Raw genomic sequence first — 14,660 nt, 5'->3', positions numbered from 1 at the left:
GCCCAGAGATTTTCTATAGTTTGTAGTCAGAGTCCTTCTAATATAGGACCCTACTAGAGGCTCAAACCAGTCCAAGGGAATAAGTTTCACACATCCCTTCCTTGGTCTCATCCTTTCCTTACCTAAAACTCCATGTCTTCACAATGTCAATGGAAAAGAACTCAAATTCTGTAAAATAATTTAAAGAGATTTATTCTGAGCTGAATATGTGTGACCATAACCCGGAGAGCCACACCCAAGAAGACTTGAGCAAGTGGTCTTCCCGTGGTTGGGTTACAGTTCGGTTTTATACATTTCAGGGAGACAGGAATTACACATAAAGTCATAAATCAATACATGGAAGGTGTACATTGCTTTGGCCCAAAAAGGGAGGACATCTCAAAGTGGGGCATTACAGGTTATAGGTGGGTTTAAAGATTATTTGATTTGATATTGGTTAAAGAAATGAAGCTTTGTCTCATGGTTTGGAATGTTTTAAGATAAGGAAATCTGTTAATCAGAGACAAGCTATCAGACACATACTAGACATATACGCAGAGTCAAGTGATCTGTTAAGTAAATGGATGACCTGAAGGTGTGGTTTAAACATTGTCTTATATAGCCTTAGTCCTGTTAATGAGTTACAAAGCATATCTCCAAGAAGGGAGGGGGCATGATGAGGCATGTCTGACCTCCCTTCTTGTGGCCAGCAACTTAGTTTTAGGGTATTACTGGGGTTCCCTTGGCCAAGAGGGGGTCCATTTAGTCAGCTGGTTGGCTTAAGATTTTATTTTAGTTCACAATTACAAGCAACTTAGGAAAGTTTCCATGATCACCAAAGAGCAGTTTTTTCTCCTTCTAACCAAAGTTCTTTTTCAGAAAAGGGTCTTGTATAACTTTGACTAACAGAGTGGGTTCATTTACATAATTAGAGAACCAGCATGAGAAGTTTCCTAAAATTAAAGAACAGTCTTCTTTTAAAATGTATTCTTGCCAGACAGAGGAAAATTCAGGGTAGTGGTTGTTTTAGTTTTTGAAAACATGGCTTTTAGACATCACTTTTTTGTTCAATCTTCAAGCCTCCTGACACATCAGCTATGCCAGGTTAATTGAGCTTCCTCCCAGCCCCTGCCCACTTCCTGGATATTGATTTCCATAATATTCGGAACCTGTCACCAGTTGCACACCCTAATCTAACCCAATCCCACTCCAAGCATTTCAACTTTTCAGAGCTGGGACAACCCCTCTTCCTGGTGCCTGTGACCTGCCCCACTCATCCTCGCCCAGACAGGCTGGAATTGTTTAATTTTGTTTTCACTGTGGAGGTGACTATTACAGCATTGTCTTGACTCATTCATTCCAAACTTAGAGAGCTTGTGTGAGTTGGTAAAAATTCCTAATTAGATTTTTTTTCAATGCCATTTATTTGTTGTTCATGAATTTAAAAAAATACAGTTTATGCAAGTAGGAAATCCAAGCAGTACAAAAAGACATTAAATGAAAAGCATGCAGCAGATACTATTTGGAGCAGCAAATGAGGCCTCTTTATCCCCAGAGTCAAACCTCTGTGTAATCACTATCCCGCCTCATCACTCAGGCATCAATGACAGCTCTCCACAGGCACATCCCTAAATTGCAGGGGTAGGTATGAACATAAACTAAAACAAAAGAAGTCAATTGAATTTCTGCATGCATTTTCAAAACCCATAACAGAAGCAACACCGTGAAAGCCAAGGTGATTCTAGATTGTAAGAGTCATACCATGGAGGAGAGAAAAGATTTTTGAAATTTCAAAAATTTGACTTTCAGCATCCACAGCCAAGGTTTCTATGATGCAAATCATGGGGCTGACTGCATACACCCGAGTCCAGAGATGAGACAGCGATGGAATGCTAGCCTCACTACATGAATGAGATGCGGGTCCACTGGGGAAGGAGGGGAACTAGAAAGAGAAAGGAGAGTGCAAGAGTGAGCGATCGGTGTGGTTCTTGTAAAAGGGATCTCTAACCACTGATGGGGTCAAACTTCTGGGGAAAAGGATGATTGAATGTACATTGGGCTGGGGTTTAATAGGGCAGAGGGGGTTATGCTTTGCTTCTTAGGAGAAGGGATGGCAAAAGACCCCAGGGCACCAGCAGGCACCACTGACAGAAGGTAGAGATAACAGCCAGTGTGTGGGGGCAGAGGAAGCAGAAGGCAAGCTCTGAACCTCCCATCACCCCAGAGAGCACCAGGAGAGTCATCTAAAGATCCTGCATCCTCAGAAGGGGTATGTCCAGTTCAGCAGAAGAAGATGGAGGGGAAATAGAGACCTGTGAGGAGAAGGCCCCATTCCACTGAGACAGATCACCCTTGGGACAGACAGGAGGAGAAAGGGGAAGGGAGAGAATCCAGAATCAACCAAGCCCAAAAAGGACAGGAAATCTGGCAGTGACTGCTTAATCAGAATTGGCAAGGTGATTTTCTGTCGTTAGTGATAACGTGTGGTCCAGAGCCTTGCCAGGATCGGGTAGAGGGAACTAAGTAAAATTCCATTTTAGATATGTGAGCCCTGAGACTGGGAAATACCATGTCTGCTCCCTGGGAAACCTTCCCTCTGCCAGGAGCTGAGGCTACATCGGTGAAGGGGCAGCCGTGGCCCCTCCCTGCTGGGCTCTGTCCCTGACCAGTGATGGCCAGGGGATGACAGCCCCCCAAAGTGCAGAGTTATAGGCCTTGTAACTGCAGGAACTTCCTTTTTCTATGGGGAATAGGGAAGCCTAGCCTGAACAAGTGATGTTTAAACTGAGATCTGAAGGATGAGCAGATTTTTAACTTTTTTTTTACTTTTTAAAATTACCAAATAATAATTATGTATATTTATGGGGTACAATGTGATGTTTTGATAGATGAATATTTATGGAATGATTAAATCAAGCTAATTAACATATCTATCACCTCACTTACTTTTGTGTGTGTGTGTGGTACGAACATTTAAAAGATGCTCTCTTAGCAATTTTGAAATTTATATTGAATTGTTATTAACTATGGTCACCACGCTGTGCAATAGATCTCCAAAACTTACTCTTCCTGTCCAACTGGAACTTCATACCCTTTGTCCAACATCTCCCCATGTCCCCGTCCCCACAACATTCTACTCTCTGCTTCTATGGGTATGATTTTCATTTTTTTTTAAATTTTTTTTAAAGTCAGGACTTTTTATGTACAGTTTGACTTTTTTAGATGAGATTATGCAGCATTTGTCTTTCTGTGCCTGGCTTATTTGAAGGATGAGTAGATTTAAAACAAGCGGACCACGGAGGTGGCAAGGAGCCAGGTCAATGGAGCAGGATTCAGGTCAGGGATAAAGGGTGAAGGCGAGACGCAGAGGGGCAAAGCTGAGCAGAGAGTGCAAGCTGCAGGGAGATGGGGCACACTCACCTGAAGTTTGCCCACAGTCTCAGCCATCCCCTCCAGGCTCTGTGCCGCCTTGAAGGTCTGGACACACATCTAGGATGCACAAGGATGATCTTGACTCCTCCCCACCCCAGCCGTCCCCCCAGACTTAGGCTATTTTGAGCTGGGGGCCCATCATCAGGGCTCTCACCTTCTCCTCCTTGTTTCATACAAGGGCTGTATGTGCAAAGCGACCACCAAATGCAGAAGGAGCTGAGAAACCAAAGAATGAGGCAGACAACTCCTGTTTCTTGGCAAAAGGCTATTTATTGAGGAACTTTCTGACAGAAGCTTGGTCTTGGGCGGCACCATTACCCCCCAGGTACTGATATATTGTAGGAAAGGGTATATGTGCTTGGTAAGGAATGTGCAGGACGATTAAAGTTGACCTTCCAGGAAAAGACAAGAATGCTGTGTGCATCATATCCTGTAATTTGCACAATAACATCAAGGCAGTTTTGACCTAAGGGCAGGATTTACAGTAAGCTCGTGCTCTTACAGAATGAACAGTAGATAAAGTAGAAGTCTTAATGGCATTCCCAGAACTGGGGTTAATCAGAAGTCAACATGGCGGGTTAGCATTCAAGACGGAGTGACTTTAGCCTCCACATCACGTGGATGGCGACCAGGTGGGCGTTCTCCAGTTGGCAGTACTTCTCAGCCTCGGGCCAGGATGTCTCAGAGTGGGACGGACAGTAGCAGCTGTCTTTGACCTCCAGCCAGTTCCTGTGGAGCCTGATGTACAAAGGCTGGGGCAGGGGCTGAGGGGCCTGCAGGGTAGGCCGACGTGGCAGGATTCAGGCTGGGGCACAGTGCCCTGCCCATGGGGGCTCTCAAGGGCAGCTGCATTACAGGTCAGGATGTGCAGGTCATTCACCAGCTTCTGGACTTGCGGGAACACAGTCAGCTGTGTTGCAGACACACACAGACGGGACGGTGAGGACCCCAGGAGGTCAGACACCCTCATTCCTCCACAGTGCCCTGGCCTGGCCAGGGAGCTCTCAAGCCCTCCATGCACAGCGTCCCAGGGTGGTCTCGGCTCTGCCCTGAGTTCCTGCTCCTGTTTCTCCGGCTTGTTCTCCACAGCGGCAGCGTGTGCATAGCTCACGTTGCCGGCTGGAAGGGAGAGCGCTCAGCACTCACAACGCTGCTGCCACCCCCACCTTTGTCCTGAGAGCCCACCAGACACTTCCACCCATGCTCCTGGGGGGTCTCTAACCTGCTTACAGGTTCTGAGCATGTTCCTGTACCTTGGTTTCCAGAGCAGTTACCTTTTCTTGCAAGCTTCCACCTGGAAGACAGGGAGACTCAGTTCCCAAGAGTCAGCTCCCACCCAGCCTCATCTGAGCCCAGCGCACGGCCCCACGCAAGCCACGCTCACCCTGGAAAACGGGTGCCTGCACCTCAGCCATGCTGCTTGACGGGAAGTGGCTGAAAAGTTTTCAGGGCCACAGGTGCCTCTGATGTGGGAGACCCGATCAGGTAGGGAATGTGTTGGGGACCATCAGAGCTAAGATGTATCGGGTCCTCTCTGTGCCAGCACTAAGCAGGCACTGCACATGCATTGTTTCATGGGGTCCTCATGGCGACCCTGTGGGGCAGGTACTATTGTAGTCCTGACGTTACAGAGGACGAAACTAAGGCTTAGAGAGGTTACGTGATTTGTCCATGTTACACAACCAATAAGAAAGAGCCAAGGTTCAAGACCCTAGTGTGTCTGACTCCAGAACACCCGGTACCCCATCGTGGATCCATCACCGTCCCCGCCACTGCCCAGCACTGCCTTCGTGTCTCACAGTTGCCACACAGCTGCCCCAAATGTCCCTCGTCGCTGTGCCCAAACATTCTGTCATAACTGCCCCACCGTTACCCCAACACTTTTGCAAGATTCCTTTCTTGCCTCAAGACTTTCCCTCTGGACTGTCCACTATTATCCCCATACCTCACCATCACTGCCAGACCACTGCATCCCATTTTTTCTGTCTTCCTTGCCCACCCCATGACCCTCCTCTGGCATCCACACAGATGACGACCAGCAGCAGGAGGCTGAGGCCCAGGAACAGCAGGAGGAGGCCAGGCCCAGGGCAGAGACACTGCAGGAAGGAATGGGGAGTAGGTGTCCCTGCAAGAGGAGAGGATGTCAGGACAGGCAGGGCCCAGGATATGCCAGAGACAGGAAGAGGACAGGGCCCAGGAACCTGTCCAGGGGTGACAGCTGGGCTGGACGAGAAGGGTGGAGGGTGGAGGGTGGGAGAGGCCCAAGCCTTTGCCCTGGTGGACCAGCGCAAGTCCTCAGTCACACGGGTCTCTCACATCCCTGGGGACCCATGTATATACACAGGGAACCATGGTGCTAGGTGAGCTCCTGTCATCAGGGCTTGGGGAGGGGCAGGAGGACATGGGGACAACAGGGACAGCCAGGCCCTTGGGAGGCTCACACTCACACATGAAAGCAGGTTAGAAAATGGGCCTCCCTTTCAAGACTTCCTAAATAGCCTGACATTTTTCTTGTTTTCTGTCCCTGTGTCTCTGAGGACCCCAATCCTCCTTCAGACTGGGACCACCAGAGGTTAGGTCCTGAATCCTCAGAGAGAGGGACCCCTATAGTACATAATAGAGTCACAGAAATGACCAAAACTAGGACCCCGAGAGATACAGCACAGCGAAGGCAGGACATCAGAAACCCTTCATTACACACAGGGAGAGGTGCGGTTTCTGAGAACAGCACCAGCTGTAGACCCTGCTACCAGAATTCCTGGACTTCATGCTGTAGAGAGTCATGCAAACTTTGGGAGTGGGCCTGTCTCTGGGGTCTTCTGCTTGCTTTCTTACCTTTTCTAAACTTATGCTCATTTTCACTCTCCAAGCACTTGAGGTCTTCATACTTCATTGATATCCTTGGCCCTGGTGGTCTTTGAGTCTGTGGGAGCCAAGAGAGGGGCAGGGCTGGGGCTGGGCTTGCAGCTGAGATAGAAATGGATCAGGTTTGGGGGTCCATCCAGGGTTAGGATGGGGTTGGGCTTTACATTAGAATTGAGATGGGGAGTAGGTCTGGTGTTTGGGGCTGAAAATGAGATTGGGTCTCAGGCTAAAATTGTGGAGCAGGCTTGTGTTGGGTGGGGACTGAGTTTGGGGCTGAGGTTGGAAATAGTCACGTGGCTGAGTTGAGGGTGGGATGGGGTAGGGCTAGGCTGGAGCTGCAGTGGGGACCTTTTTGAATTTAGGGATGAAGTTAGACCTGAGGTTAGGCCTGAAATTGGGGCTGGGGCTCAGGTTCAGGCTGGGGCTGAGCTGGAAGCTGGAGCTGAAGCTGGGATTGTGCTGGTGTGGGGCTGTCCAACCCAATCTGAAGGTCGGTGGAGAGACAGTTTCAATCTCCCCCAATGAGTAATTCAATCTGTGATCTGTCCTCTCGTTTATTTCCCCCTAAAATACACCGTCACCCTCCCTGTGCTTTCCCTAATATCCGCCTCCCTCCCCAGGCCAGTTACCTGCACAAAGCTGGAGCATGTGCTTGCTAGTGTCCTTAGAAAGCACAGATACCAGGGCCAGGAAATTCTGGAGGGAACGTTCTGGTGCCCTGGTCCTTTGCTCCCTTCTGCATCAGCATGGCCCTGGTAGAACTGTGATCTAATGCTCCTGCTGGTGGCTTCTCTTCCATGATCCAGAATCTCAGGGCTACAGTGTCACTGCTCTCTCCTCTGTGCCTTCAGGCCTAGGGTGGTCATGGCTCTTCTGTTCCTGGTCACAGGGGCTTCACCAACCTTTGTTGGCTTCCTCAGCTCTGCTCACAGTCTGTAAATGTCCCTTCACTAAACTCTTTTCTTTTACGTTGCCATCTGTATCTTGCTGAGACTGATAAAACCTTTTTGAAGAAAATTATAAGTGTTTACTATGGCATGCAGAAAAAATAAAAAGAATAAAACTCCATTTGGAAATCTAACAGCCTTCTCAAACTCAACATGTCCAAAGCAAAACTTCTTATCTCCCCCTCTCACCCACAAAACCAGCTTCTCATACAATCTTCCCCGTTTCAATTAACTGACGCTCCATCCTTCGAGTTTCTCAAGTCCTGAATCTGGAATTATCCTTGACTCTCTCATTCTCTCAAACCCCTCATCCAACCCATCAGCAAATCCTGACAGGTCTACCTTTAAAATATATTCAGAATATGTGCACTTTTCTCCACTCCACTTCTCTTGCCCTGGTCAAGCCATCATTTCATCTCACTGGAATATTGCAATAGCCCCTCTATGGTTTGCTTGTGTCCCCCAAAAAGCATGTGCTGGAAATTTGATCCCCAATCAACAGTGTTGGAAAGTGGGGCCTAATGAGAGGTGACTAGGCCCGGAGGGCCCTGTGCTCATGAATGGATTAATGCCATTATTGTGTGAGTGTGCTTGTTATAAAAGTGTGAGTTTGGACCCCTTTTCTCTCTCTCTGTCTCTCTGTCTCTCTGTCTCTCTGTCTGTCTGTCTGTCTCTCTCTCTCTCTCTCTCTCTCTCTCTCTCTCTCTTTCTCTCCAGCCCTCTCTTGCCCTTCTACCTTCTACCATGGGATGCCACAGACTGAAGGCCCTCACAAGACGGCACCCCCTCAAGTATAACAATAAAGATAAGGTCTCCCTCCAGGGCAAAGGACAAGCAAGCTAACTGTCTGTTATAAAAGATTTGGGTCCCCAAAATTCAGGGTTCTTCGGGTGTAATGCAAATCCACCACATGCACACATCCATCTGGGCCCTTCTGCCTCCCCTTTGGGCTTGAGAGACAAAGGGAACTGAGGCAAATGTGCTGCTCATGCTCTTGCTGTGCTGTGAGTAATAAAGTCCTTCATCTCTGACCCTGGGGTGTCATATCTTCTCCTAACATCCATGAAAGGATGACAGACAAACTCATTAGCTTGCAGGGAGGGTAAAATCTCAAACCTTTCCAAGACAATCTCAGATTCTTCATATTTCTTGACAAAGATTATATTTTTTAAAAGTCTTTTTTTAGTGTGCACAAGAGTTAATTATTTTAAAAAAGAAAAAATAAAAAGTCATTTTTGCTACTTTAAAAAAAGTATACAAGGAATGTGTGTGGTTCTAGGGGGTCGTAATTGTGTGGTCATGAGCTCTGCTGGATTTCCAGATGTTTGTATATGACAGGCAGTTCTCAGTTATCTATATCCTGAAATCTATTACCTTGATTAACAGTGATAATTAATCAAAGTGGTTAAGGCTATGCTGAAACAATGATGGCAAAGAAATATGAATGTGTATTCAAGGAGATAGGAGATGTTTTTGTTTAGCAAGGCAAAAGAGAATAGTTTTTTACTTAAAGTGTCTAGTTGTTCTAGAACGTGAAAGATGATAGTGAAGGTAAAAACCCGAATGGATATAGAAAGTTGTCTAAAGTTGGCAGAAATGAAATTTATTTTCGTTGGGCTATATATAATACCTGCAAACAGTGACTCCGTAAAGAAGCAATGAAATGTGTTAAAATTCTGACAGCATTGGTTTCATTTCTATGAGTTTATTAATAACATTTTTAAAAAGCATGTAAATCCTTTCCTGCCAAATATTACATTAATGCAAGACTAGAATTGTTTTCTCTTTGTTAAATAATGAATTGGTCTTGGAGTGTTACATCTGCTCCAAACAAGAGGGAGTAAAAGTTATTCTTTATCACTTACACAGTCTTCTCAGACAGCAGAGATTCTGTATCTCATCATAGTAACTTCCTATGCCTTATGCTGAATTTTTTTATGCCTAGGAATATTAATACAAGCAACAGTTCCTCACTGTGGAATGTGTTAAGGTTTCTTACAACCGTGTTACTCTCTGCTGTTTTTATTTTTTAAAGATTACTCTGTCAACTCTATATATAAAACACAACCATTCCTTTTTTCCAGACATCCATGCTACTATCCTAATCAAATGATCAGTCTTCTCTGATAACTCTTTTAATTTCGCCTTCTCAAGATGAGACCCGAAATTCAGAAAAATAAAAATTTGAAGATGTCTTTTACCCTAACCTATCTTCGGGGTTTCCAAGAAGGCTACTAGACAACCACAAAGACTTTTTATTTTGTTCTAGAGAAAGAGGGAGGCTTTAAAAGGGGTGGGGAGTAGGGTTGGTTTGGTTTAGTGTCCTCCATGTTCTTAATTATCTCCACGCTATTTTAAGAGCTGCATGGGAAGAGCTGTCCAATGAAAAGAGGAATTCAGCCATCCTTAGGTTAATGACGTATTGGCCAAATGTTAATCATATAAACATATTTCAGAGACTGTACCCTTTACACAATAGATTGGAAAGCGTTGAAGATTTGTCCCTATGCCCTCAACGTCCATAAAATGTTCTTACTCTTTGGGAAGCATCAATCAAATCCTCATGAAATAGTTCTGTGTTACACTTCAAGATAACATTACTCTCCTCTGTGGCAATATTGTTGGTTATTGTAATAGATTAACGGTAGCCATTCAACCTTATCAACATGTGGTTTCTGTTACCCTCGATGCTTGCCTGAAGATTCCACTATAAGCTACATAGTTTTAAAAAATGTGTCTTCATCAAAGGAGGACACTCTCAAAGCCTCATGGAAGGCATTGCACCAAGTGTTTTTAAATAAGGTTATTTCGTGCTCGCTTCGGCAGCACATATACTAAAATTGGAAAGATACAGAAATTAGCATGGCCCCTGCGCAAGGATGACACGCAAATTCATGAAGCGTTCCATAAAAAAATAAATAAATAAATAATGTTATTTCAAGAAAGAGACTCGTCAGGCCAGGCGTGGTGGCTCACACCTGTAATCCTAGCACTATGGGAAGCCGAGGTGGGAGGATCGCTTGAGGTCAGGAGTTCAAGACCAGCCTGAGCAAGAGCGAGACCCCTTCTCTACTAAAAATAGAAAGAAATTGGCTGGACAACTAAAACTATACAGAAAAAAATTAGCCGGGCATGGTGGTACAAGCCTGTAGTCCCAGCTACTTGGGAGGCTGAGGCAGTAGGATCACTTAAGCCCAGGAGTTTGAGGTTGCTGTGAGCTAGGATGATGCCATGGCACTCTAGCCTGAGCAACACAGTGAGACTCTGTCTCAAAAAAAAAAAAAAAAAAAAAAGAGACTCGTGAGTATGAGCTCCTGAGTAGACAGTACTTAGACAATGTCAGTTCTGTCATCAGACTGAGGCAAGATTTCAGGGCTATTCTAGCCCAGATGTAGAGGACTTCATGAAACCTGAATGCTGACCCACCACTCAGCAGAACAAGAATTATTTAAGGAAGGCTGCATAAGCTGACGAGGGAAATAAACATGCAGTTGTTGGTTTGGAATAATATTGGTATTATCTTAATGTTCTATTTTTATAGTTTTATGGCAAAGCCCTTTCTCTGTCCTCTTAATCTGCCTCCAATACTTAACTTAGTAAAATATTCTCTGAACATTTATATCCTCACTGATTTCTTAGCATTCAGGGAAAAGTACTAAATCTCTTTACTTTTTAATGGCAATGTAGTTTTTTGCATAGATTCAGTAAAATCATATCTTCTTTTTTACCAGGACATGGTTTAAAAGCCAAATTGTGCAACAAAGTTATTTGAATTTTCTGGAGTGCCTTATTTGAGACACATTTAATTTAATAGGTATTTCAAATCCATCATTAAGGAACAAGTGCTTACAAAACCCTCCTAGGAAGTTGATCTGGTACCTGTTCTATTAATATGTAAGGAAGTTTATTTCCCAAGGAACCAGGAACCTTAGCAGATTTGGGGGAATTTGGGAAAGTAGAATTCACCCACATTATAGGTACCATATGCAAAAGCTGCTGGAAATAAATTTCTGTGGGTTGTTTTTCTAACCTCAGAATAGAAGAATAAATAAAAGAAATAATGTTTTTCAAATCTCCAAAGTGATAGAGGCTATTGATGTACAATATGTGTAAATATATATTAATGAATCAGGCCCGAACACAACAAGATGGGAGTGGATTGGTGGCTGGGTGGGTTGGTTGGTTTTGGTGATAAAGGACAATCTTTATGAGTTATTTATGCTTACAAAAGGAGGCTGATCAGAAAAAACAGAAAAGAGCAAAAGGATGGACCCATATCATGTCCCTTGTCACTCTGGACACTATCTCACAGGCCCAGGCGAGAATTACCTAATTCTATGGGGACACGTCCCTTTGTTTGACCTACTATTAACTCTTAAATAAGATACTTTAAAATCTTGAAGGAAACAAGATAGCCAAGCAAATGGTTCTTGTCTGATAGCAAATGCAAATGGACTTTGTCCAATGAATATCGAACTATTTCTGTGCAGTAGAAAAAATAGCCCCAAATGTTCAGTTTTATTGGCTTGTCAGGCATTAGCCAGTTTTACCTTTACTTTAGCAATCTTGTTCCTGCATTCTTGATTTCAACAACTACAAACATTTCTGTCTCTCCTATACTCCTTCAAACCAGCTTTACCATTCTACAGTTCCCTCATTAATGTGTTAATAAATTTTAAATGCACTTTGAAAAATACAATGCACAAGGTGGAAAATTAAAGCAATGCAGAAAGACACAAAATAAAAATATGCAGTTGATAGTATTTGGAGCACTAAACTGAGGTATATTCACCCCCAACATCAATCCTCTGGGTACCCCCCACCCCGCCCCACCCCACTGCACCTCTCAGGCACAATTATGATCTGCAGGTGGGCCCCATGCTACACTCACTAGCAACCACTGCCTATTTATTTGTTTGTTAGTTTGTTTATTAGAGACAGGGTCTTTCTCTATTGCCCAGGCTGGAATGCAGCGGCACGATCATAACTCACTGCAGCCTCAAACTCCTGGGCTCAAGTGATCCTCTCACCTCAGTCTTCTGAGCAGCTAATGTTGAAGGCATGGATTATCATGCCCAGATAATTTTCTCTATTTTCTGTAGAGATAGGGTCTTGTTATGTCGCCCCAGCTGATCTTGAACTCCTGGTCTCAAGTGATCCTTCCACGTCAGCCTCCCAAAGTGCTGGAGTTACAGGAATGAGCCACCGTGCCTGGCCCACTGCCCACTTGAAAGAATGAGAGCATCTTGTCATGAGCCTGTAGGGCACACCCTAAGCAGGGCAGTGGCATCTTCTCCTAGAGGGTCAGCTCCCCTTGATCACCTAATGGCATCAGGTTCCCAGGCTGAGAAGATTTCCTGATATGCCTTCTTCTCTTTACAAACCCTCAGCCCAACCCTGACCCCAGATTACTGACTGGATGTTGTCGTGGTGTCCTTGACAGACCTGAGACCACCTGAGGTCTTTGGTCCTTGTGCACTTGGCTGCACTGAATTTCAGTATTTGGTGCCCACAGAACCAGATGGGAGCCAAATGCTGCTTGTGAAATCTCTCACATGCTGGGCAGCGTCCTCCAGACCCCATCGGTTCTGTGTCCTCTCTGAGTATTTCCCACCAAGACCCCTCTGTTCCACCCTCAGCTTCCCGAGTAGCTGGGACTACAGGCATGGGCCACCATGCCCAGCTAATTTTTCTGTTTTTTGGTAGAGATGGGGTCTCACTCTTGCTTGCCTGAGCTCAAGCGATCCTCCCGCCTCAGCCTCCCAGAGTGCTGTTTCTACTCTTTAAATGGGTTCATTTTATTATGTAAAAATTATACCTCAATAAAGTTGATTTTGAAAGTTGGGAAAAAATAAAACCTTAGGAGCTCTATATTGTTTTCTTAACGTTAAGGAGAAAAGTGATCTTCATGTGATGCTTGTGGGCAGTGTGAGGTAAAGGGGTGCTGTCTCCCAAGAAAGAGCTAAATTCCATCCTTGCCATACCTTCTCTCTGACCTCAGCCTCTTTATTTTTAATGAATACCAATTGAGACCCTCCTCTACACCAGGCAGTTTTCTGAGTATGGGTAATACAGCAATGAATGGATCCTGCTCTCTCTTAATGAAACTCACTATGAGTTGGTTCTTTATAGCTGAGATGCTTCCCCGATACGATAAATTCATTGGAAAAAATAGCAACCTCCACCCCTCTCTACGTCCATTCTACACCACATGGCTTTGTAGTTCCTCCCAGCCAAAGGTGGAGTCTATTTCTCCACTCCTTGAATCTGGGCTGCCTTGTGATCTGCTTTGTCTAATAGGATGCAGCAGAAATGATGCTTCAGTGCCAAGCCTAAGACTCTGGAGTCCTTGCATTCTTGGAACCCTGCCCAGCCACTCTATGAACAAGCCCCTACTAGCCTAATGTGGCCCAGTCATCCCCATTGTCCCAGTCCTCAGCCAGCCAATTGTGAGACATGGGAGCAAGGCTAGCCTAGACCAGCCAACCCCCAGTCAACCCACCAGCTGACCACAGAAGCATGAAGAGCCCAGCCAAGATGAGCCAAACCTGGCCAGACCAGACCTTTAGACACATGAGCTACAATAAGTGCTGGCTGTATAACTAAGCTTTCGGGCAGTTTGTTACACAGTGATAGGTAACCAATACATCTGGGGATTTTATTTATTTATTTGTTTAAGATAGAGTCTCACTCTGTTGCCCGGGCTAGAGTGCAGTGGCATCATCATAGCTCACAGCAACCTCAAACTGCTGGGCTCAAGCGATCCTCCTGCCTCAGCCTCCCAAGTAGCTGGTACTACAGGTGCACACCACCACACCGGGCTAATTTTTCTATTATTAGTAGTGATGGGGTCTCGCTCTTGCTCAGGCTGGTCTCGAACTCTTGAGCTCAAGTGATCCTCCTGCCTTGGCCTCCCAGAGTGCTAGGATTACACACGTGAGCCACCGCACCTGGCCCATGTGGGAATCTTATCTACTTCTTCCAACAACTCTGGAATCTTCAGAGAAATTAAATAATTGCATTTTCTGATCACACTAAGTTTACACAGCTTTTAAGTGAGTGACAGAAGATTTGAACTCAAATCTATACGAAAAGAAAATGCTCCTTCCACCATAACATAGGACTTTCCAAGGCCTCACCTAGCTTCTCTGCTCTGCCATTTTTAGATTACCAAAAATTAAGCAACACAAAACACATCAGGTCTCACAAAAGAATATATAATGTATGATTTCATTTACATGAAATTCTAGAACAGGCAAAACCAATTAATAATGCAGGAAAGCAGATCTTTAGTCACCTGGGGACAGGGAGGCAGTTAGACTGCAAAGGAACATGAGGGAACTTGTGGGGGTGACAGCAATGTTCTATATCGTGATTGGAGTTGTAGATACCTACGTATCTATATTTGTCAAAAGTTATCTCTACTCTTTATTTATT

The 14,660-nt window shown here is 45.0% G+C and overlaps 1 long non-coding RNA gene across 1 annotated transcript; it reads right to left on the bottom strand.

Annotated features, from left to right (window-relative positions):
• Nucleotides 1-1,894: 1,894 nt before the first annotated feature.
• Nucleotides 1,895-3,608, bottom strand: LOC105819424. Its single transcript, XR_001137958.1, has 3 exons — nucleotides 3,566-3,608; nucleotides 3,400-3,468; nucleotides 1,895-1,921 (listed from the first exon to the last, which is right to left on the bottom strand). It is a non-coding gene; the product is annotated as an uncharacterized LOC105819424 (long non-coding RNA).
• Nucleotides 3,609-14,660: the final 11,052 nt, after the last annotated feature.

This window comes from Propithecus coquereli, unplaced genomic scaffold (genome assembly GCF_000956105.1).
Source record: "Propithecus coquereli isolate 6110/MARCELLA unplaced genomic scaffold, Pcoq_1.0 Scaffold482, whole genome shotgun sequence".
In the NCBI taxonomy this organism is placed as follows: Eukaryota; Metazoa; Chordata; class Mammalia; order Primates; family Indriidae; genus Propithecus; species Propithecus coquereli.
This window is presented reverse-complemented; position numbering and strand designations above follow the sequence as displayed.